The sequence below is a fragment of the Crocodylus porosus genome, unplaced genomic scaffold (assembly GCF_001723895.1).
Source record: "Crocodylus porosus isolate Cpor-Errol unplaced genomic scaffold, CroPor_comp1, whole genome shotgun sequence".
Taxonomy (NCBI): domain Eukaryota; kingdom Metazoa; phylum Chordata; order Crocodylia; family Crocodylidae; genus Crocodylus; species Crocodylus porosus.
In genome coordinates this window covers 69,684,466-69,711,576 of record NW_017728906.1, presented here as the reverse complement: position 1 = coordinate 69,711,576, position 27,111 = coordinate 69,684,466, and the positions used below count along the sequence as shown (strand labels likewise).

At 41.1% G+C, this 27,111-nt stretch overlaps 1 protein-coding gene across 4 annotated transcripts in view; it reads right to left on the bottom strand.

The window, feature by feature from the left end:
- MID1 (midline 1) overlaps nucleotides 1–27,111 on the bottom strand; it is a 384,302-nt gene that overhangs the window by 209,586 nt on the left and 147,605 nt on the right. For 2 of the 4 annotated variants that reach the window (XM_019529338.1, XM_019529336.1), the window contains exon 1: nucleotides 11,523–11,794. The exons of the other annotated variants lie outside the window; for them this stretch is intronic. The gene's annotated coding sequence lies outside the window, so the exon portion shown is untranslated. Of the gene's footprint in view, nucleotides 1–11,522; nucleotides 11,795–27,111 lie in introns of those variants that run through there. 4 annotated transcript variants of the gene reach the window in all.

The following is a 27,111-nucleotide window of genomic DNA, read 5'->3' as shown; positions in this document are numbered from 1 at the left end:
AGGCCATGGAGAAGGGGTCAAGGGTACATCTATAGAACCAACACACTTCTTTTTATATGGGGATTGATGCATGGGCAAGAAGAACTGAGGAATAAGTGGGGCTGTGACTACTCCAATACAGCAGTGAGTGGAGATGTACTGATACAGAGGGATAATAAATGTGCTAAACTAGAAGTAGATTAATTTGGACCCATTTGTAAACAGTGATGGCTGGTCCCAGCTATAGCCCCCTGGCCCTGTCAGCACCCCTCATTCCTGACCCATAGCCCCCTGTCCTTGCTGGTGTCCTTCACTTCCAAGTCACAGACCCCTGGCCCTGCTGGTGCCCTCACTCCTGACCCACAGCCCAAGTCTCCTGCCCCTCTGGCCCATGCTGGTGCTCCTCATTCCCAACCCACAGCCCTCTACCCCTCTCCAGCCCTGCTGGAGAGGCTGGGCCCAGCTGCCCCTGTCCTGCTTGGGCCAGAGTGCAGTGGCTGCAGCAACTCTGGCTAATGTGGGCAGCAGTGGAGTGAGTCTGACCCTGGTATGGGCTGTAGAGAGGAGGAGGGGAGGTCTGAGACACCTCACCATCCCTGCCCTGAGCTGGAGCTCCCGCACTATACCAGGTAGACAGCTTGGCTATGGCCCCTCCTGGCCTATGAGCAGCATCTCCCAGGCACCAGACCCAGTGCTGCTGGCCTAACCATGCAGCTCCCCACCACCACCACCACCAAAGGACCCCCCCCATCCCATTCCCCTACTGCAGGGGTAGGCACCTCCTCCTGTGCCCTGCTACCCTGACACAGCTTTGGTGCCCAGCCACCTTCTCCCAGTGCTGGCAGGCACCTACCCCCATCCCATACCCATCCCTCTACACATGCACATTCCTGGACAGTCCCCAAGCCCTTGTCCTCCAACCCCTACTCCCCATACACTTACCTGCATCCAGTTGCTGGGGCTGCTCCCATGACCCTGCCTAGCTGCATGCTGGCCATATGCATGTGGCGCACATGCGCCCACAGCCTCCAATCACCCCAAGCGTCTCCTTGGAGGCTGGAATGCTGCCAGCCTGTAAAGGGAAACCCATGCCTTCCCACATTTTTCTGGGACTTGCTTGTGTCCCTTTCAAATATTCTTGTGACCCATTTTTGGGTCACGACCCACAGGTTGAGAAACAGTGGACCAGATAACCTTTGAGGCTTCTTTCTATTCTATGAGTTTATCTAAGAAGGTGCTTGCTCAGGTTCAGTGGTAAAAAACATTTCTTGTCAGAGTATTACAAGCAGCTTTTCCAGGTCCCATCCATTTCACATTTATTCACAATAAGCCATCCAACTCTCTATATTTGTAACATTGCAGGCAATGGCAAGAAACTTAACTAACATTAAAGAAACAAACAAAAACCCCATAAACAAACATATGTATAGTGTCATGAGGTGATACAGTCACTTGCCAATGAATACTGGTTGATACATGGGGTTTAGCAAAGTTTTATACGTGGCCAAAGAGAAAGCCCTAAGAATTAGTACATCTGCTTTTGTCAGTTATTTTTAAAAAGCTCCCTTTTAGCATATAAACAGACCATGTAGCACACAGGAAGACAATTTTGGGATTTTTTGTTTTGTTTTTGCCATATCCAGATATCTAGAGTTAGCCTAGAGGATCCTTGTACAGAATAAGTAAATATAAATAAAGCAAAATAAATTATATATAAAGTATTGAGAAAACACTGCAATGTAAGAAGGATGTTATGTTAAATTGTTCATCCAAGAGGATGACATAACAAATACTGACATAATTTCCAAGCAGCAAAGAAAAACTAGGTCAAATCACATTGACCTATCTAACATAATAAGGCTTTTTTTCAGATTTTTACAATGTAGACCATGTCTGCAGGCATTAATGTCCGCTGTTATCAATGTAGAGTGTTGTCACAGTGTTTTAATGTCTTATCACCATGTTGTGTTAATTAGACCAAAACAATATAGTGCACTTTTGAACTGTTTAAGTTCTAGTTGGAATCCCTACCTAAGCTGTACTCGTTGGCTAACCAAAGCACAAATGAAAAGCCATTAAACACTTTATTAAAAGTTACATTAATCTTCACAAATTGCTCTGTTCAATTCACTTCATTTGTGTTTAAAGAGGGGGGTTCTACAATTAATTTATCCCATTCAACAAGTCAGCAGAGTGTGCACTGGTTTTGACCCCGGTATAAAAAGTAACAGCACAGGTGCAGATCTGTACATGCAGCTGATACAGACACACATGTGCACATCAATTCCTTCTATCCCTTGCCATTACACTTCCTGACCTCAACCCTTTATCCAGGCTGTACATAGAAAGTTACAACCATATTGCTGTCTCAGCATTTTTCTTCCAGTGTCACCTTTTCTCCATGAGCTCTTGTCAAGCTAATATGACTCAATTGTAAAGGAAATACTGCATTTTTCAAGAATGGATTCAGAAATTTATGGGTGCACAGCTGTCTGACTGAAAGCTCCTAGGAATTTTACTTTCTATTGCAGGAAGAAAATGCAATTAGCAAGAAGCTGATAATCCTGGTTCATTGCTTTGCTTTGGGGCTAGAGAGGGTGTGGTGGAAAAAATGGGGGCCTATCCCTCTGCCTCTCTGGCCCCAGAGGGCAGAAGGAGGAGAGCCTAAGCATCTGGACCTTCTGCCTTTCTAGCAGCCAGAGTCATAGAGAAGGGACACAAAGGGTAAGAGCACTCAGCAGCTGTCATGGAAAACTTAAACTTTTCCAACAGCATAAAAGTTTCCCCAACTTAAAAAAAAAATTATGTTTGAAGAAATGTTTTCTTTTTGGTTGAAAACCTTTCCAGTAGAAAATTCCCAGATGATAGTACTGCAGATTCCTTTGTGGCTAAGATTTGATGACCAGCTGGGGTCAAGTAGGGAGTGAGGATACAGTTCAATATTAAGACGACAGATTTTATTGAACAAGCAGTGGGAGGCAGCTCATGGATAAAGAAGTCTAAGAAAGGGAAAAACAGGGAAAGGGAGTTTGGACTGTGTATCAGAGAGGCCAGGTGCAGCAGCTTGTACCAAACCGGTAAAGAACGATGTTGTATAGGATGCATGGATAACCAACCAGACGCATTTTATGGAATGTTGTGTGTGTACATGTAACACCAAAATGGTTCACAGTGAACCAGTTCAAAATAGTACTTGATTTTTCAGATACACTTTTGAACAATTCCAGGTGAATCTAAACCAGGTTAACAGGTGCATATGTCTATTCACTTCATATTTAAACTACATTTAAGCCCTTTCAAGTGTTATGCATGTTCATCCCCTCAGTATCTACTGTTGGAACAGTATCTTTGTATAAACAACTCAATGTTTGTTAGGCCAAAGAGAGACTGACTCTACAGCCTAGCTAATCACCATGCTTTTGTAATTCTAGGATTGTCTGCTTGTTCATTCATTCTGTCTGTAAAGGAAATTGGGGGGGGGGAGGGGAGAACAATTCCAAATTTTATCTCCAATATGGAACACATTTTTTCAATAACTGAAAAAGTTTTATCTATAGAGAAAATGTCTCCCACATCTGTTCCTGAGTGCTTAGAAGAGATAAGAACCATCAGCAAAGGTGATCAGGGAGATTCTGTTTTAGGCTGTGTACATGGATTCAAATAACCTGGGAGAATCTCCTAGGTGTGTTCTCCTGGTACAGAAACTTAACCAGAGCTGAATGTACAGACATTCAAATGATGAGGCCCCGAACACTGGGGATCTTGCAGTGCTGACACTGTGTAGCCAGGGGGACGGGCCCTATGAACACATCTAAGTATGCTTTGCAGGTTCCCTTAGTCTGCCTGAGACAGATGGCAACACTGCATAGGGTAGCCCATGATCAGCTTGTGTCTCTGCAGCACAATGTAGGAATTGTGAAGGTGGAGCTTTCTGCTCCCTGCTGGAGACACAGTGTCTCTCTAGGAGGAGGGATGGGGGAGAATGCTAGAGAACTATGTTCTTTTCTGAAAGAAGCCAGCATACAGACACTCTCTCTCCCAGGAGAGTGATTTAATCCTGGTTATTCCCAGGTTATTTCTCTGGAGCTGCCATTTTTATTCAGGGAGAAAACGCCTGAACATCTGTATTTGTGGTTTCTTACAGCCAGAAGCTGAGGCGACCTGAGCAGGGTGCAGGGCCCAGGGCAAATCAGCCCCCGGACACAAGGAAGCCGGAGGCAGATTCAGTGGCAGTGGGGGCAGGACGGCAGCGAGTGGCTGGAGGCACCGGATTCAGTGGTGCTGAGCAGCTGGACTTGAAGCAGCAGCAACGCAGCCGGGCTCTGCAGGGCCCCCCAAAGCATGGGACCCAATGCAATCACCCCGATTTGCGCCCCCCCCCACCCCAGGACAGCCCTGGCCAGAAGCATTTTTGTACAGCTCTCTGTTGGGGCAGGAGCCACGTTTTGCTGATTCTAAATAGGTTGACCCTAGGCTGTACCACTACCTTTGCGTCCAGTAGAACCATTCCACTTATACACGTGAAAAACTTTTCACATGGATTATTATTCCCAGGGGGTTATGAGCTGGTTTTGACATGACTGTACAATGTCACTTGATACTTTTCTTTGAATTTCTTGCATCTTAAGCCAGCAGATGATAGAACATTCACAAAGATTAAGTTTTCAGGTGCTGGGGGACAGTGAAAATAAAAGAAGTGTCCTCATTTGGTTTCCTAGCAGCAAAAGTGATCTTGACAGAGTGAATGCAAAGAAAAGTCTGAAGATAGATGTGATGTGCATGTATAATGCATGACTTTTATGTTAAAAGGGTTAAAAGTTGTGGAAAACTGTCGGGATTCTGATACAAAAGCTTTGATTTATCCCTTCTCTTCCAGAAAGAAAAGTTAATGTCTATCAATTGCCAACAACTTTCCACAGTCATAAAATTCATCTTAATAAACTAGATAATTTATTAACATATTACTGTAGCAAAACATCTTCATTCCAGTCCACAGCATTATCATGCAAATTCATACCAAACCATGCAGCTTTTTATTTGCTGTCCCACTGAGTTCGTAGCACAGCCTTAGCCTTCTTTTAATTCCTTTACTACTTTAAAAAGTGCTTTTCAGATGCAGAGAACTTAACATTTATGTTACAAGAAAGGCCTAATGATACTCCAGGGCCAAATAAACATGGCCTGCAGTGTTAGGTTCAGCTTTTTTTTAAGCTTGCATATCTGTCCATACACAACCTCAAGGGATGACATAGTAAATAATAACAATAAGTAAGTATAAAGTGGAAAGAAATGGAGAGGAATCACTTTAAATAATTGAGATCTATTTTAGTATATGGAAGTGAGGTAAAAATGAACAATTATTTGGTGCCTTTTGCAATTTCTGTAAAAGTTTGATTCTATACTATAGTGTTGAGATCTCAAGTATATATAGGAGTCCTCAACAGCCTGTTGAACCTCCAAACATCATGCATGTATAAAGAGTGCATAAATAAGCAGATATGGAACAAGTGTGGATAAACTTAAAAGTCTCCAAATTTAAGTTCAAATAGCTGTACTAAATGCTTATTCATAACTTACATGCACTGCTGCATATCCACTTTCTTCTCATTCTAATCTCTGCCTCCTATCATTCACTCTTTCCTCTAAACCTCTTCAGAGTTTTCTCCCCGACTAATAAGCTGTTACTCACTTGTCACCCCCAAAGAATATCGCTGACCCACCCTCTATCCCTACTCCCTTTCCTCTGGTACTCTTCTGCTGAGGGACTCTGCAAACTGGTACAATGTTTAATCTGCTCAAAAGCTTCCCCAGGTGTAAGTGTCCCAGAATGCATTGCCTCTGCCTTCCATCCTACAAAAGCCTTGGAATTCTTTAGACAGGAAATCAGCAGCCAGCCTGTCAGAGCACACCAGACATTCTGAGTGCTTGAAACCTTGACATGGATTTCTTGGGAGAAACATATCTACAAAATTTAGAACCAAATAAAAGGTTTAGGTTTAGTTCTGCTCAAGATGTGGGAGAAGGTGTAGGTTTTCTTTATTGTAACCAAATAGCAGGATGTGCAGCCCCACTATGGATTATTATGCTATTTAATAGCATGCAATTGGTAAACTAGTTATATCTTTTAGGATTCAGTATAAACTTAATGGCTAAGTACAGACAGTCAAATAGGCTGAGGCTTAATTGATTCGATCTTTGCAGGTTAGTCTGAGCTGTGTAGATTGAATCGATAAGCAAGTGAACAGGCATTCACTTTTGATTACAGAAATACAGCCAAATGCCTCCAGTGGCCCAGGCCAGAAGCCAAGGGGACACTAGAACACACCCGGCTCTGCTGGAGCAAACAGCTTGGGCCAAGGCTAGCCTGCCCGCCCTGTGAGAAGGGCAGGGGGGAGCACAAAGCATCCTGGGGACTAAGTTAACTTGAACTGGATGGGATTGGGGACAGAAGTTCAATAAACCAATTTAACTTAAATCAGTTAAGTTGGATACTCCGTGCATCCAGGTTTATCTTTAATCTGTTTCAGCAATTTTGAAAGCATTTTATGTGCACTAAATTTCTGTTGTGTTATAGATTTGAACCAGTTTCCGATCACTTACACCAGTTTGTGTGATTTCTGTCCCTAGCCAATGAGAAGAGTGACTATGTCAGTTCTAGAATTTTTGCTGGCTCAGCTTTAGGTTTAAATTCTTTCCTGCAATTTTTTTTTAAATTTCAAGCCTGACCTCTACAGGTAGATAACCGAAATAGGTATTGTCTTATGATTACAAGTTGTGTAAACCATTTCTTAATCTTGCAGCAGGCCAATGTTCCAACTAATTCAAACACCTTTGAGGAAAATTAAATATTTAAAGGCTTATTTTAAAAACACCAATATTTGCACTGACGTCATGCTCACTTTATTCCAGCAAATGGATTTTTGCATAACATGTGCACCCACAATAAATAAGCAATACCATCCAGTTATCTTTTTCTACTCCCTTTTTTGTTCTCTTCCCCCCTGCTTATCCACCACATATCTGATGCAGCATGTTCTTTTATATCTATAGAAACAAATGTTACTTTCAAGTCAGTAACATAAATCGTGTTCTGCAAAATTCATGTTTTTAAATGCCCTGATTGGGGCATTTTTGCTGCCTTTTTTTTTTTTAAATCATAACCAACTATTCTAACAAACTATTCTTTGTCCAGTGAATGAGTCCCCTCTGTTCCCACAAACCTACAGCACATGTTGCCATAGTTACTCTGCATGTCTATTTACCACACAAGTGATCAAAGAAAGCAGACAACACACACATACACATATACATACAAAAACCTTGCCAGACTTCCTACTGGGTTATGTCCAGCCACTAATTAACTGATATATTCTCAGCCTACGGACTCCATACATTTGTTTTCTTTATTGTATGGGGTACACAAAAAAAGCAGTATTCCCTGAGATAAAGTTTGAAGCAGCTCTTCCTATATGGTTACTATATTTCAGTGTAAGGAAATATTTTTCTCAGTGAGGAATAAATTAAGAATTAAAAAAGGTGTGCTACAAAAACTCGGAAATAAAAACCACATGCTCAAAAGCTAACATCTGTATAAAAAGGGGATGATTTTATATTTTACATGTGCTATCAACTAAACTCTACCCAGTGCGTATTCACTCTGTAAGTCATATGCCATAAAAACTGCATGCTTATATTTATTATAAATAAGAATTGAAAGAGCCTTCTGTGCCTTATGGATTTCGTTTTCACTTTTAATTAGATTTCAAATGTACCATCAGTAACCATTTTCATTTTGGACCATTTTCAGTCTAAGGAGCCTGATCCTGTCCTGATCCAAGTCAATGGAGATCATGTCATTTTACTTCAACGCATGGAAAAATCAATCTGCTGTCAGAACAACCTGTGAGCTGAATTATGATATTGGCAGATCCGAAATCATTATTGTGGCCAACAATGGAGTTTAAGAACAGGGAATATTGATATCCCTGTGCTTCTAATTGTCATGGAATAGATTTGGGCAACCTAAAACAGATACCACAGTGCCCTCTCCAGTTCTCAAGTAAATTCTAAGAATAGACATGGAAAATAAATCCAGTCAGAGTGGCCTCATCAAACACTTGAGGTCTGGCACACAAGACTACGGATTCTTAAGTAAGGAGTTGATCATTTTTGAGTTTCTTTACCTGTGACCTTTTCTCCCTTAATGAATTGGACAGAATTTAAGTAGAGAACCTTAAGATTTGTTAGGTAGTAAGGATTTTCTGCTACCATTTCACAGCTTCTGAAAAAACACAGAGTTCACTTTCTTATCCCTACACAAGGTCAGGTAGGCTTATTCTTGTTTAGATGCATGACATTTTCCAGCCACTGAATACCCAATATACTCCCAAAGAAGTGATATACACAGTAGCATGGGCGACTGGTGCCTCCCAAGTCTGGGGGAGCATCAGCAAGGCATGACCAGGGGGGAGAGTCCCCCAGTGGCCAAGTGGCCACTGGGGCAGTGGTTCCCCAATGGCCAAGCAGTGACTGGGGGAGTTCCCCAACAGCCAGTCTCTGAGCACACTGGTGGCATGGAGCCAATTTTAGGGAAGACACTAGCACTCTCCATGCTCAGACTGCAATGCTTGCTGTCAGGGAGGGCACCAGTGTTCTGGAGGGGGGAGAAGTCCTCCCCCTCTGTGCCCCCCCTATGCATCACTAATGCACAGTAGTTGTAGGGGGAACTTCGTATTTTTACTACAGAAGTTGCAGTCAGGATATTACTTGCATGACAGCACAGAAACAGCTTTTGCTGAGGTTTCAAATGACCTCCTGATAAAGACTGCTTCTTTTTACCTGCCTCATTTACAAGTCTCTACACAGCATTCTATACCACCAACCATACTGCTATCCTGCAAGTTCACTTACAGACTGCTGGCTGGGCACAATTGTAGAGCAGGTTGAATCTTATCAGCTCAACAGGCTGCATATTACATTTCTATGGAAAACTGCTGCTCTTCTACTAGGGAAGTTAGTTTCATTGCTCTCTTCCGAGGATAGGCACTATTGTTCACTATCTGTAACATGTCTTTGGGCTAGACCATTCATCTGCACAATGTGTAGTTGCATTTCAATGCTGATGACACACTTTCCTGTGTGATGGTTAACCCTAAAAATCCAAACAACACTGCAATTTGTGATGACAAGTCATGCAACAGTTACGTAAGACCTACCATTTCTTGAATGTGCCTTTTTGTTAGATATTTTTAAAACAGAGACAAGGCCATTTCACAACTCTTTTTTCATGATATGTGCTTTTTTATTTTAAACTGATTTCCAGTGATTGCATTTGATAGGTTATCCAGATTTTCAATTACCTTGTAAAAAGACTATATCAATCCCTATCATGATATAGTATGTGTCCTTTCAATTCTAGATTACTAGCTCACTTGATTTTGTTCAGCAAACACTTGTAGTAAATACTGACTGTGTCCTCTGCCAAACTGAAAAAGTTTATAAATATATAAATAAATAAAACACAGAAATCCTCTGAGAACTTCAGTTGTACACCTGAAGGTTTTGAATTACACTTTGACTCCTGGGAGTGTCTACAAAAAAAATTAACCATTGATTAACAAGTCCACCTAAGTGAAGGAGCAATCTGATCAGAGACATCCCTCCTCCCCTCCCCCAGTCAAATCTTACAGGGGGCTCTCATATCTTATGGGGGAACTCAGCTCCTCCCCCACCCCGGAGCTCCCACTTAATTTGCACCCTGTACACCTAGCATAGCTAAGCACATACACAGTTGCAAATCTTGAATGAAAGTAGTTGCTCTGTTTTTGGGATATCAAATTAGCTTTCAGTTATACAAGGAATAACTGCACTGAAATTAAGTGGCTGGCCCACAGCACTGTAAAATGCGTATCCACTCCACTTTATGGGTTAACTTTATGGGTTCAGCTTCCCATAGTATACTGCTCATTCAAAGGAAGTGAAAGAAGGGAGACATCTGTTGGATCAAGATGGGCATTACCAAAGGAGGCAAGACTATCCTATTGCTGTCTGCTTTTCCCCTATTCCTTTTGCTTAGAAGACATCAAGGAACATTTTCATTTTCGCACTTGATATTCACCCTTTAAAAAATTATTTTCTGACCTATTTGTCTGCCTCTTCCTTTCACTGAACTGTGCACCCTCTCTCACACACACACACAAATGTGCTTTTTAAACATGTGCTATAAATATAAGCATCCTAGAAAGGCATTATTCATCCAGTGGTAACAGTTTTGTAGCTAGCATTTTGTTGTGCTGTATGTCATTTTAATCTCTTTTGTCACTGCTTTAACACCCCTTTTTGCTAAGTGGAGTTGGGTAGAGGAAGGATGTGACCAAGTACAAATGATGCAGTACACACTTTAGTTTTCATTTGCATGGTGACAAGAAATCTCTCAATCAGTGACCTTTAAGAAGGGGCAAATGGATTTTTGCCCAATACCAAAAACTGCTCCCCTCCTTATGGCAGACTAGACTAAAATACTTAAGATCCCCACCTTGTTTTGAAAAATCAGGAAAAAACGCTCCACTTGCACTGCAGGTGCAAACTTCTTTCCATCGCCCCCTCATCCCCCACCAAGCCCTACAGACTATAGAGACTTCCTTGAATATCACTCACACAAAGAAACTAGAATGCTTTTCTCAAATGCTTTTCTCAGATAAACCATTTCATCTATTGTTTTATAGGTAGCCAAAGTATTGCTCTTAAGATGATTTTTATGTTGATTTTCAAGGGTCTTCCAGCTGGAACTGATTTAGTTTTAAGATACAGCTCTGCCAGTGCTCTGCGCTCCCTCAGTCCTTTTCTAACTGCGTATTTTGTTGTAAAACTATGCACCATAAATGATGAAAACATTTCCCACTGTGAACTTGAACTATGGGAATACAAGTTGAATGTAGGGGGCAGAGGAAAGAGCTGGTTTTGTCTATTCAGGTAGACAGCAAGCTTTAAAAAAAATCTTATTTGAATACTCACTGGTTTTCTAGATAATTTTATTCAGTGCTAAAGTACTTTTTAAAAACTGTAAGATGACTTGAGACCAATATATTTTAAAGCTATTGAAAAACGTAAGTGGTATGTAAGAGTGTTATGCATGGTTAAATAAATCAGCCCTGCACAGTACTGACACATCTACAATTATACCCACAAGTTTTCTCAGCATATGTATCATAAATGAAGCTGTGAGAGAGCCTCCATAATACAGTCAAGCCATGGCAAACAAGAATTGATTAGCATATCCTACAAACAGCTTTCATGCACTTAGAAATCCTGAATCACACAATGACTTGCATGGCATCCCTTAGTACCAGAAGAATCAAACTGAAAGTAAAAACTCCTGCTCAGTTAATTTTAACCTTCCCTTTAAAAACAATCGCAGGGCTTCAGGCTAAAAACCTACACTCTGCAAAGGTTATCTAGCAAGCAAAGGTTTACAGAGCAACCCAGCCTTTTCCCTTCTCCCTAGCCTTTTGAAACCTCTGAATGCTTTGCAGTCTGTTTCTTACCTGCCTCATGTTTAGAATTCCATTATCCATCCAGCAGGGAACAATCTGCTTCCAAACTTACGGTGCAGTTTCAGAGTAAAAACACAAATCCGTCAAGTTCCCCAGCACAAACAAGCTGGTCAGTTTTTCGCTCTCATTTCCTTTTATCTTTTTTCTGTGGAGAGTCTTCCTAAAACAATGTCAAGTTTCTAAACCTTTTCTCCTAGCCTATTAAAAGTCAGGAGTAGGGAGGCAACTGTTCGCATAGCTCTTATTTCAAATCACAGCCCAGAGATGTAGTAGTTGGCTGAATTAGGCCATGAAATACCTTCACCAATCAGGATAAAGGGGAGGGAGATAGAGCACATAAAGGCTGCCTACATGAGGATTAGGAAAGCTTTCAAGGATTTAAAAGACTGAAAGCAGCTGGAAACAGTGTCTAAGGCTACAAAGAGGGAAGTCAATTTGTGGTATAAGAGATTATTTCCATTCTTATCTAACTGCTCTGGGTCTGCTCAAAGCTTATCAGACTCCTGAGACTTAAAAACAAGAAAATGTAAATGCCCAAGTAAAACTACTGAAATATTGGAGAGCTGCACAAGCACTTAACCAGGGACGCTGCAGAGTAGCAATGCCCATTCTGTTAAGAACCACAAGTCACTAACAATATAGGAAACGTCGACTTTGAAAGTCCTATCAGATTAGAAGGCATAAAACAGCAGGACAGGAACGGAAAGGAGGCAAAATATGATCAGCAATTTACATGTAGAGCAAATGTGCATCTGCCTCAAGAAACAGAAATCTATGAAAATACGCACAGGAATCTGTAGAAACCAGAAAAGACTCTGTCATACAATCTAATTTGTCTCACTAACAAACATCTAGCATTAGCATTAAATTTTGATTCTTCTGTTTAGGCAGGATATCAATTTTGCCAGTTTGTTCCAAGCCTAAATTTATACTATACTCCATTTTCCATTGCATAAAATAATCCAGACTTTTAATAAATTGGGGGGTGGAGGGAGGTGGCCAGGTGGGAGTTTCAATCTTTTTCCAGTGGCACCAATTTTAGCTGTTCAGTGCCCCATGTGTGTCCTTCATTATCTTCCTTTAAAATTAACTGAACTTGATTTGTGGCTGCTGTTTTTTAAGCCAGAAAATAGAGAAAGCTACAAAACTGTGGATTCACATCCATCCACTCCTATGGTCTTCCCTACAACGTCCACCCTGCTGTCTCAATCTTAAAATCAGTTTAGAAGGCTACTAGTTTCTCTCTTCCACTCTAAATGGAAATCTGTCTTTTGATCTCAAGGGACAATTGGACAAATCTGATGTCTGAAGAAAAACCTCCGCATTGTAAATTTGCTACAGCAAGGAGTATACTGGCAAGGCAAGTAGTAGTCACTACCCAAAAGATTCCTATCAAGTCAAGAGATCTACTGTACTGAGCTGCAGAAAATAAAAGTGTTACACTGATATGCTGCTAGTATTTTAATTAAAATGTTTTTAAAGCATGTTTCCCTTTACCCTATGATAAACTTCCTATACCAAAACTGTCTATATTGCACGGTTAGGAGTGAAGGATAGGAGAATATATTAATTTGTTCTTCCATTTAAAATAAAATATTGTTTTCATAAGCATAAATAAGAAAGGAAGTAATATCATATTTGCCAAATCCTCTCCTATGAACAGAAAATACATGACAAAATTGATGGGTAAGAGGTAGGGGAAAGCTCACATTAAGATACCTTTACATTCCTTAGATTGTAGGTTGGCCGTGTGCTTCTGTGATCCCAACATTTCAACTAACGCATCAAGGGTTCTTAAACTTGCAGCAAGTGTCAGCAGCCCCTAAAGGACTGGTAGGGCACACTACATAAGGATAACTGCATAAGGATTACCTACAGCAGCTACAGAAGGAATGACTTAGGCATCCTCTAGTGGCCAACTATAGCAATGTTAGGGACTCTTCACTAAAAAAGCTGTTCCTGAGAGTCTGGTGCATTAATAGACATGTTTAAAGTCTGTATCTGGAAAACTGCCTGCATCTACAGTTCACTATCCAGATCATGCCATCTTAAATGTTTCATGCAACCTTTTGCTGTACTAAACCTAGGAGAAATCGCTAAGGAATGCACTCACTGGCTAGGGACAGACCTTTAAAAAGCCAGAGCCCAAATTAAATCAATCTTTGCAGGTTAGTCTAACCCACCTAGATTGAACCAATTTGCAACTGAATAGACATTCAGGAACTGCAGGCACATGCCTGCAGTGGCTCAGGCCAGAAGCCGGGGGGCACTAGAGCGTGCCCTTGAATGCAGAGAAGCTGGTTTTGGGGGGGAGGAGGGGAGGGACACACCATAGCCAGGCCCTCCCTGTCCCACTGGCACAGACCTGAGCTGGAGTCAGCTGGGTGCTCCCCACTTGCCACTACAGTGGCTAAGGCGGAAGTGCAGCCAGACACTGGCTGGCATGGACCCCTAAGGCAAAGGGGGCAGGGAGGGAATTATCCCCCCGCCCACCCCCTCAGCACCTGGAGGACTGCAGCTGGGGTCTGCCAGCCCCATCCACTGCCTCTGCTGATTGCTGCCTGTGCAGGGTAAGCAGTGGGATAAGCTCGTTCCATCTCCTCTGATAGATGCCAAAAGGAGGGGGGAAATAACTCTCCCTGTCCCCTCACCTAAGGGGGCCATGCCAGCCAGCTTCTGGCCACACCCCAGCCCCTGCTGCTGAAGCAGCAATGGGGGAGTAGCTCTGGCACTGTAGCAACCCCTCACACAGTTTCCCAGGAGCTCAAGCCTCTCCCAGTGAGGGGTTGCACTGTGGGTGGGAGTGGGGCAGGCAGAGCTGCTGCATACTGCATGGGGCAAGCAGTATCGGTGCTTGGAGGGGTGGCCATAGCCCCCAACAAAGCACCCTCCTAGCACCATTGCTGCTCACCCCACACAGTCTGCAGCAGCTCTAACTGCCCCGCAGCTGCCCGCAGTGCAGTTCCCCCGCCCCCACTGGGAAGAGGCTTTCACTCCCTGGGAAACCTTGAGAGGGGCTGCTGCCCCCATCATGGCCCCTGCCCACTTGCTACTCCAGCTGCAGGGGCAGAGGCACATCCAGAGGCTGGCCAGCATGGGCCCCTTAGGTGTCATGGCTGTCAGACCCTGGCTGTTGTCCCTCAGGGGCAGAGAGGGGAATAAACCCTCTTCCTGCCCCCTCTGCCTCAGAGGGCCATACTTGCCCCTGTAGCAGTGAGGTGGGAGTACCAGGCAGACCCAGCCTGGAATTAAACCACCTCCTTGGCTAGTTCCCTTGAGGCTACGGCCAGGGTTGGCCACATCCCTGCCACTGGAGCAGCAAGTAGAGAAATGCCTGGCAGCAGCTGCTGGGGTTTGTGCTGATGGGACAGGGGAGGGAGGGGGGAATAAATCTCTTACCTGCCCCCTTCAACTTAGAGGGCCAGTGTCTGGCCATGCCTCTACCCCTGCTCTGGCTAGAGAGCAGAGGGGCAGGGTCAGCCCTGCTCTCTGGGGCAGACCACACAGCCTAGCCCAGGGCTGCAAAATGCTGCGGGCTGTGATTTAACTTGAACCAGGAAGGAGTCTGGGACAGAAGTTTCATAAACCAGCTTGAGCTCAGTCAGTTAAGTCTGATACTACATTCAACCAGGTTTATTTCAAACCAATTTCAGCCATTTTGAGACTGGTTTATGTGCACTGACCTTCTGTTCTGTTACAGGTTTAAACCAGTTTCCGATCACTTAAACTGGTGAACCAAAGGTAAAAAGAATAACGCTACTGTATAATAATCTGAACCCCGGGGAAAAGTAATGTCTGCCAAGAGTGATTTAGCAGTATCCAGAGACAGGACAAAATTTACCAAAAACTGGAGAATTATTACACGTTTCCTGCAATTTGGTCTCAGCACTTTAACTCAAGGAACCTCCAGCACACTACCTGGGAATCTTTTTATTCATCTTTAGTTATCTAAGTCATATAAAGGAAGATGAAGAAATGATAAGAACACTTCAAGAAAGACAAGTCTTTTAAAATGCCACTCCTAGCACTGAGCTGTATATATATTTTCTCAGAAGACAGGGATTCAGTTTTCACGACCATTCAGCAAAATTTAGCATAAATATATTGTCCAATTTTCTGAAAACCCATGCTTGTTGTAAGCAATGAAGAATCATGTTTCCCACAGCATGTTGTGGAAAGTGTTTCTGCTAACAATCTGAATGTTCTATATGGTTGCCTTTTATCCTCTGTTCAGTTAACTTTCCACATTCAAGGAGAATAGTTTCTGATCCTTCTGTAATTGGCAATACTAAGCTAATGTTTACACTTGGTATACTCAAGTGCAGGGCAGATTTAGAAAATTGGGCTTCTTTAACGTTTTGTACTCGCACAGAATTCTTCAAAGTCTTCTGAAAGACAGAAGATAAATGGAGATGTCACAAGATCCTGCCTTTGAGCACTGCCAGACACTGGAAAAGATTGAAGGAAGGTTTTGAACTTTGTAGTGAGGTTGTGTTTCAAAGGCTAAAGCAATAGGACTGGATTTAGGTACTGATATTGCCATGTGGGTTAGAAATGTAGATGCCATTGCCTTTCTCTTGCATGAATATTTCACTTCTGTGTGATACAGAGGTAGATACAAATTGCATAATCTATAAGGGTGTAGAAAGAAAAAAGATTCCACTGTGATAAGAACTGTTTTGAATCTACTCTGTGTTGCCCATAAAGAGAAGCTACTGTAAATATAAATGAACTAACTTTAAATTACCTAGTCAGGGTACCAATACTAGCATCTCTACAGTGGCCTGAGTTTCAGCATGGGCTGCCCAAAGCCCTCTATATTTACTTGGGCACTAGCTGCCACTGAAACTTGTGCTGGCTTCCTGCTATCAAGCTAGCTCAGGTGTATCTAACTTATGTTGTCAGAGTACACATACCCTTAGGCATAGGCAACTTGTAGGGAAGGCATGGTGGGGGCCACTGGTTTCTGCGGGCGGTCACCACTTGCCACCCCCCACCCCACCAATGCCTCTGGCAGCTTCTGTGGGCGGTGACCGCTTGCCACCCTGCCATTGACACCACCGACACTGCCACCCACAAAGTGTGCCCTCCCCTGGCCCCAGCCTCAGGAGGCACCAGTCTTTCATGCCCTTAGGGCTAAAAACAGACAGTCAGAAAGCCCAAGGCTGAATGGATTCAGTCTCTGCAGGTTACTCTAAGATTCAGAGATTAAACAGACAAGCAAGTGAACAGACATTCATTTTTGATTCAGAAAATACAGCCACATGCCTGCAGTGGCTCAGGCTAGAACTGGGTGGGGGGCGCTCTAAAGATATATGTTCTCAGGAGAGTTTTGGACTTGTATACCCTGCATCAGCTAAATAGGCTATTGGGTTTCTATTTGGTTGGTTTTACCCACCAGGAAAATCTGCAGGAATGGGACTGGGGAAAGCAGCTTTAAAAAAACTATTTATATAAAGGGAAAACCCAATATTGTTGCAAAGGAGGAGACCACAACAAGATTAATTAGTTAATTTATCCTATCCTGTTTAGATTCAAATATTCCAAAAACAAAAATCTCAGCCAGGCAGAGATTTCATGGTTGAAAAATTGCATGTACTTTTCATGGAAGACCGTCTCACAGATGGAGTGACTCCAGCAAATCCATAATTATTGACAGTGGTTGCACTGAGTCTTGAAACCAAGTTATCCATGCTCTGTAAATTAACCTCACATCTTTTCAGTTTGTCGGTACTATTTTCAGTACTATTTTGTTTTAATTGTTTTAGGTGCACAATGGATAGGCTAAAGTCTCAGCTTCAGACTTAGACAAGTTAAGAGTCACTGTACATAAAGTGACTCTTAACTTGCAGGAGCAGCTTGCTGAAGAAATTAATGTTATGTGATGCTAGGCAACCCTGACTATTGTGCTGTGGCAGAGGCTATCTTTATGTTGACAAGCAAAATGTTACATACTTTGCAAGCAATGGTGTATGCTGTTATCGTATACAATCTAAGCTTTTTGTTCACCATTTGTGGGTGCGGGGGGTAGGGTGGAGAAAGATTCAGATAAAGTTCAGGCAACTGTTTGTATACAATCGTATTTTTAATTTTGTTGTGGGACATTCTTATATTTCATATAAGAAAAATGTCTGATGGATAAAAGCTTATATTTCCCAATCAAAACATAAAACTGATTTTCCAGTATATCAATGAGATATGAAAGGGTGAACCAGATGCAAAGCTATTCTAAAGCTCCTTCACCCAACCACCAGAGATTGCCTCTTGCATAGAAGAATTTTCAAAAGATGAAGACTTATTGGTAGAGAAGGTTTAGCCTGGGAAATAGGAAAAAGGCCAGAGCCTCATTACACCTGTACCTGATGTCCACCTGCCATAATAGTACTTCGAGCCAAGAGAAGTAGACATATATTAAATCAGCTTGGACAGACACATGATAAAGGGAGGACTGTCTCTCTACTGAGTTGTGATAGACAAGCCAGACTCAAGGATTCAGTCCCATGTCAGAAGGGAGCATCAGAGCTGCACCTGCTGACAACGGGGATGAATCTGGCCCAGCACATGGCTTAAAAAGATAACAGACCAAGCTTGAAAAAGTTAAGTTAAGCCATCTCAACATGTGACGTTTGTCACAGATCACATACAGGCATTAGTTTCTGCTGGGAGAATTGTCACTCTTCCAGTAGAAGCCACAAACGTACAGGCGTTTGTAAAGTTCAAGAAATATGCCTCTTGCAGAAGAAAAATCTTCTTTCAGTGAGGAAGATCTCTCCAGCAGGAGAGTTTTTCCTGCAGGAAAGAATGCCTGTGTTCTTTCCCTGCTGCTTGATGTCAGGAGGCTGTCTGCTTGCTGACGCCAGTATCCCAGTCTAGGGAGGCAAAGGGAGTGGCTGCTGCTTGCTGCCTCTTGGTCCACTAGGGCTGTGACCAAGCCTCATTCCAGGGAAACTTCCTGGCTTTGAAATCACCACCCCACTGTCCAGCTGGGTAGAGTGGGCAACAAGGGGAAGCTGGCAGATCCCAAGCCCTGGGAGTCCAGGAAGCTGTCCCCATCCCCATATCCCTATGCTTCTAGTTGTAAGTCACAGAGAAGTCCTACTGGTAGAAATTAACACCTGTCCATGGCCACAAAGACATTGCTTTTGATTTTCTAGCTAGCTAATAAATAGGGATAAGGATAGATCTTTTTTTTTTTTCTTTTAACAAATAAGTTATCACTTCAATCCATTACATTTCAGGATGAGAAAATTCACTCTCCCACCAACTGCCACACTGTAGGGAATTCCTTACAAACAGCCTTTATATTCCTTTCCTGAGTACTAATGAAACTGGCACCTGCAGGAAGACTAAGATATACAATATACACCAAAAATTTTAATAACTCATGAGGTAACAATAGAAACAGAATAGATAAATATAACCCCCAAAAGAATAATCAAAAATATTTAAACTTGAAGGTGAAAATATTCTAAATAGATGGTATGTGTTAGAAAGAAAAGTGCACAGAACTTTTAAAAAAATATAAATAATTCTGTTTCTATATAGATGCAGAAAATTCACAAAAAATTACAAAATAGCTTTCTCATTTTTCACTAAAATTTCCCACAACCATTAACAAATAGAGGCACATATTAAACTGTTTTTATCACCCTAGATCTACTGAAATGAGTAAAACTATGTTATTTTATGCTGGGTGAAGCTGAGGCCCATACATATATTTAAATATTTTCTGAAATATGAGAATGTTAAAAAAAAGTCCAAGAAATGTAAGTTTTCAAATTATGTTAAAAGTAACAATGAACAAAGAAATTCTCAGAGGATATCTTTGGGAAACTCATCACCCTACAAACATGACTACTCAACCATTTAACTATTTCAGTCCCAGACAGTAGTTTTCTTGCCTTGTTCCGATAGCATTGCATTCTTGTGAGTGAGCCCACAGTGTCAGCACTTTTCCTCAGCACATTGCCTTGTTCCTAAAGTTCAAACCAATTTACTTGTTGAAGAGGATATTTCTACTTAGTTTGAAGAGGGTCTTTTGAGATGGGCCCATTTGAGAAGAGCCAAATTTGTGACAGAAAGGAAATAATTTCTTTACAGCAAAGAGTCAAACTCATCCCACCCCAAGGCCAGATCTGGATTGCAGGACTCCTCGGGGTGCTGACAGACATGAAAAAAACCAAAAACCCCAAAACCCACACTTTTCCAGAAGCAGCAGCACCTTAGTTTGACTTGGCTCTGCAGCCTCTGTATAGATCGGGCACTTCCGTGGGCCTTTTAGACACATTAAAGCTGATTCAATCAGCTATTAGATAAAAGCACCAAAAAAGCCGCACTAAAGCGTCCAATCTATACAGATGTTGGGAAAGCCGTGTGCAACTAACATGCTGCCTCTTCTGGGCATGCGCTGATCCTGACGTGGGAGCATGCCATGTTTAAACTAAAGTGCCATTTATTTTCAATGTCTGCAAGCAGCCACTGCAACCAGATGCAGCAGTAAGGTGAGCAGCGGTTAGATAATCAATGGCAGCAGGGGGTTTACATAGCCATTGCATGCCACCTGGCACTAGCATATGTGCCCAATTGGGCATGGGTATTTAGCCAGCAAGCCCTGCCCCTGGATTCCCAGCCCCTCTATCAGCCAAGGGGCTCTACAGGCTTACTCTGGCCCACAAGCTGTAAGTTTGACACCACTGCTTTAAAGTAATCAAGAATTTGTTAGAGGGCAAGGATTGGTGAGATGGTATTAGAAAGTTGATAGTGTCCAGGTGAGAATGACTGTAACCACAGAATAAGGACATTTTAGCCATCACTTGGTAGACTGATTCATCGAGGACCATTACTACCACTGGAATTTAAAACATCTAGCAGGCTGCTCTAACTATACCTGGACTGACTTAGGGACTGAGTCAGAGACTGAGTTGGGAGGAAGGAGGAATGACTCTGAATCAGCTTCTTCCCCCAGCCCAGCACCAACTGGATCCTGCACCAACTGCAGTTCAGAAAAAACCTGAGGATTTGAAACAAAATATTTTCATTCATGTTTTTTTCTTTGGGTTTCATATTTTTAAAGAAAGAGGTAAAAGATTGATTAGGCTGTACTTTTTATAATGACAGCTAGATGTGCTGATTAAAAATACTTAAAAAAAATCTACGCAGGATTTTCTTACATGACTGCTGTGCTACAAGGTAGATATTTGATCCACTAGACTGCACAGTTTGGGTACAAATCATGTGCATTAAATTAACTACAGGAAGACTCTGATATTACATTTCCAAATTGTATTGAAATATAGTAAATTAAAATAGACTAATAAAAAAGCAGACTATAACGGCTAATAGTTTAAATGAAGTCTGATCTCTAACACAAACAAAGATCTAGAGTCCTGCAGAATTTCATGCAAATCACCATTAATTTTTGATGGCTTTTGTATCTTATTTGTTCATTTTTTATAAAGTAATTCATGCATGACTACTACTAAATACAGAAAAAAAAATATTAGGAACATATGTTACTATTCTCTTTTAAATTTCCAGTTTTGGAAAACCTCCACAAAAAGTGACAAACAAGTCAAGGGAAAGAGAATATTTAAATTTCTATCAACCTCATTAAATTGAAAAATTCCCTATTCCATAGGAATGTGTTACTTCTAATAATGAAAGGTGATGCTAAGCAAATACAGAATCAGACACAGACCTTAGATTGTGTGTTACATAACTTACATGATCACACCGTAAGCTACAATTTATAGTAAGCATACTTTATGAAATGCTTCTTGGCTGCCCCACAATGTACACACACGAATATTCACACACAAGCACCTGGTTAACAGCATTAAATAAAACCTGTAGGATAGACCCATGGTTTTATTCAGTGGTCAAACTGATATAAATTACAACCTGCTCTACAGCCCACTGCAATTTATATGTCACTGGGCACATGTACATGGGCACTTTAATGCACAGTAGTCTACTCTACTGCACATTAAAACATCACATCAAAAACAGTGCTAATATGCTAATGCATGGTAGAATTAGTCTACTGCACATTAAGCATCACTAAAAAGTCATTTACTTGTTCTACTGTGCACTAGGGCAACATAATTTACCTTTATGAATTACCTTATATTAAAGGTATGTACTTAACTTTATGCACAGTAGCAAAATAGCATTAATGAACATTTAGTTGTGCCCTCTATATCCATCCGGTACAGCTAAATTTGAAACCACTTTAAATGCAAAGATTGTTCAACAAAGTAAAAAACTTCCTTTCCAAGGGGTACAGGCACAAGACTGAGTTTTGGAGCAGTAAATTGATTCTAGGTTGTCTAGTACAAGCCTTTTATGTGTTCTTAGACAAGTTCTTTACTTTCTCTTTCCTTTAATTTCTTATTTAAGAAATGAGGATATTTTCCCCTTTCCCTAAGACTATTGTGAGGATAAATGTGTTAATGCCTAAAAGGGCTGTAGGCATTGTGGTAACCAAAGCTATGTATGCCCCTAGACAAAGAAAAGCAGGGGTGGGGAAGGAAGGCTTATCTATGTGGGAAAGAAGAGGCAAAAGCAGCTCCTGCCGATTGAAAATGGATATGTTGGAAGAAAAGTATTAATCCGAGATAATTCAATGAGCAGGTAGATCTACTGCTAGATCCATTTCTGGGAAATCAAGGGTGATAAATGCACATTTACATTCCCCCTATGAATAAAAATAGGTGATATATCTTTGGTTCTTCAATTATAAAAATTTTTTTTGGTTTGGACTTTTTAATTTTTACAGTTGGTTTAAAATTAATTTTTCTCTAAATAGGTACCTACTGATATCATTGTTATATGCCACATTAGTGTGATCAGGTCTGTATAGAAATACAGGTCCTTAGGTCCTCTCAATATCACTGAGAGTTTGTCTGAATAAACACTTCAGGATTTGAATCTATAAGATTCTGATATAATCTGTCAGGACCTCAGACTCCCTTCAAAATCCAGTCCTAATTGGTTACAGGGCTACCAATTTTCTTTATTTCTCTCTAGGTACTGCTATCCAGATTCTAAGTACTGATTATCTGGTTTGTTTATAAGGGAAGCGCAACGCAAAGTGTTTGTGTTCTTGGATTTTAGAAGAGGAAAAACAAAGAATTCAAAATTAGAATCAGAAGGACCTTTTTCTTTTAGAAGGAAAACCTTACCAAAGTAACCCATGAGGATGTGGAGAGAGACCACAAAGTATTAGTCATTCAGTATTATTATAAGCAAATAAGAAACAATGTCACAGAGCATTCCCTATCATATGACTGTTTGGCATCTTTTTCTTTTTCTTCCCACTAGTAGCATTGTTTAATATTCAAATTTATTTATGTATTTGCTTCCTGGAAAAGGAGTTGAAATGTTACCCTTTAAAGCAGCCTCACTGTTAGTAGTGTCCCCAGAGGATCAACTTGGTCTGGTCATCTCTCACCCTTATATCTGTGCCAAAGAGACCTCTTGACTTTTAAACTGTTTTCCGATGGTACTTTATGAGCCCACCCCCCCACACACACACACTTTCTTTTAAATACCAGCATACAGTTTAGGCTTATTAGTTTTGGGGGTTTTTTTAAACTTTATTTAGATCACATTTCTAGATGCATTTCCTCTTTAAACCTCTCCCCCCTTTCACCCTCCCCCCCCTTTTTTTGGTTAACTTGTGCTGGTTATTAAAGATAATGACTACAAAAATAACGCATTTCACACAGGTTCCTGGCAAGCCTGTTTTATGCTCCAGTCCTTTGATTGTTATTTTACACACTGTGCTCATATAAAAAAAAAGATGTGAACTATTGGTTTGTGAAACTATAATGTTTTTATGTGAGGTGCATTATTTTCAGGGAGCTCCAGTAAGTTAAAATTGTAAGAGCTGAAGCTGGTAATGATTGCACAGTATGAAAGCAAGCACAGAAATAAAATATAAACCAGCATGCTTCACTTATGCTTCTCTCTCTTTCCCATTTTATTTAGTTTGCTTCTGACATCTCAGCATCTCAAGTCACAGAAACTGGCAGGTGCATGTGCCATGTATACCATTCATAATTGCTTGTGTTTGCTTTATTGGAAGAACTAGGCATGCAACCCCCTGTCTCCACTATCCCTAGGTACAGCTGCTCTTCACCATTAAAGAAAAGCACAGAAATACCTCATACCTTACATCATGCAAAGACTGTCCAGCATGTCAGGACAACTGCATAGAGTTTTAAACTCCCAGGACTATACTTTGTCTCCTATTCCCACACTCTTTTTTCATGTGGTCTTCAAAGGTTGTGTTCTATTACTAAAATGCTGTATCTCCACATCACCACAACTAAATTTGATATACCCAATTTGCACTTAGACCAAGGCTCCTTCCTCAGTTCTCGGGCATCATAAAGCAGCATTTATGTAAATGCCGATGAGACCCAAATGGGACAATCCCGCTGGTCCTGATTCTGCATTGTATGCAGCTCCCTAATCCCAGTGGACAGTGACACACCAGCCTCATGAGCTTTGTGATTTATGACATAATAGAGGTAAGTTATGCCCTAAGAGCCCTTGATCCATACAGGAGTATTGGATCGAATTGTGTATCCATATTAACTGATTGTAATGCCATTTTACTGACTAGTTCTAAGCATAAAGCTCAGAGAGAAGTGTATAACTAGTGGTATTCATATCCAATAGAAAATGGAAGTAAAATCAGATGAAGAACTAAGAAGAAATGGCTTTTACAAAAGTTACTGTCACCAGTTGCTTAGCTACACATCAAGAGCTAAACAGATTGGAGATTGAGAGCTACAGGCGATTGGCAGCCACCTATCCTTCCTGTGCAATTCCTAGGCTGGTTCAATGGAGGAAGGCTACAGTGAAATGGACTCACTTGTGGAAAAGAGAGGGAGGCACCTGAGGAAAAAGGCATCTGCTATTTGCAGCCTCTACTCTCTGATACATTAGACCTCAGTCTCTGCTATTAAGGAATGACACAGCAGGGAAATTCAGTTTTGGAGCCTGTTTTCTAAACCCCCAAATTATAGAGCCCTATTCCAGCTTTGAAGCTGCTGAGAAAGTATGTGATGTTCAAGGTGTGGCTATTTTACTACATGCTACCTGGTACCGTGCTGCTCAAGGCATGCTACCTGACAACCTAATTATCCCAAGTTAATGGTTCTCAGCCATTAACTTGGGATCATTCAAGACACCCCTCATTAGATTCCCCATGGAAAATGCCAACTCTTAGCTTGCATCCATTCTTCAACTATGGAAAAATAGTAGAGCAATTCTTCTGTTGCAAAGAGCTCAGAAATACCACACCAGGTCAGAATGTGACACTATTGATTCCTATTTGAAATCTATGGATTTATTTTGTTAATAGTGTAAGTATTTGCACACCCAAAAATGCCAATATTGTAAAGCACTCCACAGAACCCTTAAAAGGATCTCATGGCACCCAGGTTAAGGATCATTGGTCCAGATGCCTGGTTACATAAAACATGCATGGGGCAGCACAGCACTATCTAGCACAGTAAATTAGTAGCATAGACTGGCCCTCTGTCCAAAGTGGCAGAAACTCCCTCTGTGCACTGTAACCCTTTTCCATCCCCACCTAAGTTAGGGTACAGGCATTCAAAAAGCCTGAGTCAGAATTGATCTATGTTATATCATTTTCTCTAAGCAGTGTAGTTTAGTTTGGCAGCAAACAGAACACATGTTCACCTTTGGTGGGAGGGGAAAATCTTAGATTGGGTTCCACCATTTTTCAACCACTTGGTATATGCCAAATTTCCCTACTGCTAAGTGTATAGACCAGTTTCTGATCACTTATACTGGTAAAAATGTAATGTCTGTACCTGGCCTCTGGCTTCTTTACTATTCATCCCATCCAGGAAGAGCACAGACCAACTGCAGATGCTTCCTCAGTCTGACAAAGGTTTTTTAAACCCGAAAGCTTGCTAAGAAAAATTTTTCCAACTATTTTAGTTGGTTTAATAAAAGATATCAAATTTACCCAAAGAACCTTGTTTGCCTATGTTCTTAGGCCAACACAGCTACAACCTACACCTCTGTACCTGGCCCTTCAGCTCTGTACCTGGAGCTTCAACTCCTTTTCCCATCTCATCTCTGAATAGAGATCTGGTAAGACAGATTGGTCTGGTTTTTGTTGCTGTCTATGCTGTCCTAATTTGCAAATTGTATCCCTCTCCCTGTTTCTTGTTACTCTTCTAAAGTCAGTAGCATGAGAAAAACTGAACATACTCTCCCATGAATTTCTTTTTGTAGTAGGAATACTAGAGTATATGCTGACATCAATGGAAAGGGAAATGGGCAAAGCAACCAAGGAGCCCAAAGATAGTCAGAAAAGAGCCATAGTTGTACTTTTATGTGGTACAGATAGACAGACAGACGGACACATACAGGATATATTTTTATGTAGTAGCTTGCAATAAAAGATAAACTGTGGCACTATTTGTAGAGATGGGTATCTGCATCTTACACAGTACATCTACACTTTAAGATAGGTCTAATTATTTACTTGGGTTCCTAACGCAGGGCACCCTAGAAAACACGGATTTACAGAGGATAGCAGCTCAGGCCCTTAATAATGCTACAGTTTGGCCATCCCAACTCATTAGACCATTCTTAAAATTTCTGCTATGGGCTTTCTTATAGGTGCTTTATGGTTGATACGTAAAGAACTGAGAACTATTCATAATAATACAGAGCCCCACAACCTAATGTAATTTCCATCAATGTTTTGGTCTTAAAATATATATGTGTGTACAATATATGTATATGTATAAAATGTAGAAGAGCAAGAAAAAAACAAATGTTTAATTTAAATGGCAAATATTTTGCTAGGGATTTCCGAATCTTGAATATTTATATATATATATTTTTTTCTTCCTATGTAGCATTCTCCAACAGATAACAACACCATTATTTTAAATATTAGCAAGATATTTACTGTATATTACATTAAGGAAATATTTCAGTGTGTCAAGCAGCTGCATATCTCTTGATTGGGAGGTTACTATGGTTACTATATAATATTAAACTGAATGCTAAGTAGGTAGGCAAAACCCGTGCAACTTCATATAAGAAATACTAGTATCTTTGGAAACATTCTTTTTAATTTTCAAAGGCATTTTTATTTGTTTGCTTTGTTCATTTCTTGCTTTCCTAAATTGTGGAGCTTTGTGCTATTGATAGATTTCAGCAAAGGAAAGGTCTCTAACTACTTGGGTCTTTCAGAAAAAGCGAGAAAGTTAGCTACCTCATTATCTGTTTATAATTACGTCTAAAAATGACTGCTCCCACTGTACTGAAATTGTTGTGGGGAGGGCGGCAGTTGTTCAGAGAATTTAATGAATCGTGGAAATGTGTTTACAAGGATACAAACCCATTCCACAGAAAGAACTCAACATTAGCATGGCAATGGACCATATAGTTTTTAATAGCTTCAGCCCTTTGTCTTGCATTCAGATTGAGCACTGTGGTTGTCCCAGGTTGCTGATCCAAAATTTATTTCAGTTGGTTTACTTTTTTGCCGATGGGCCTGAAGGTGATATGTAGGAAGCCT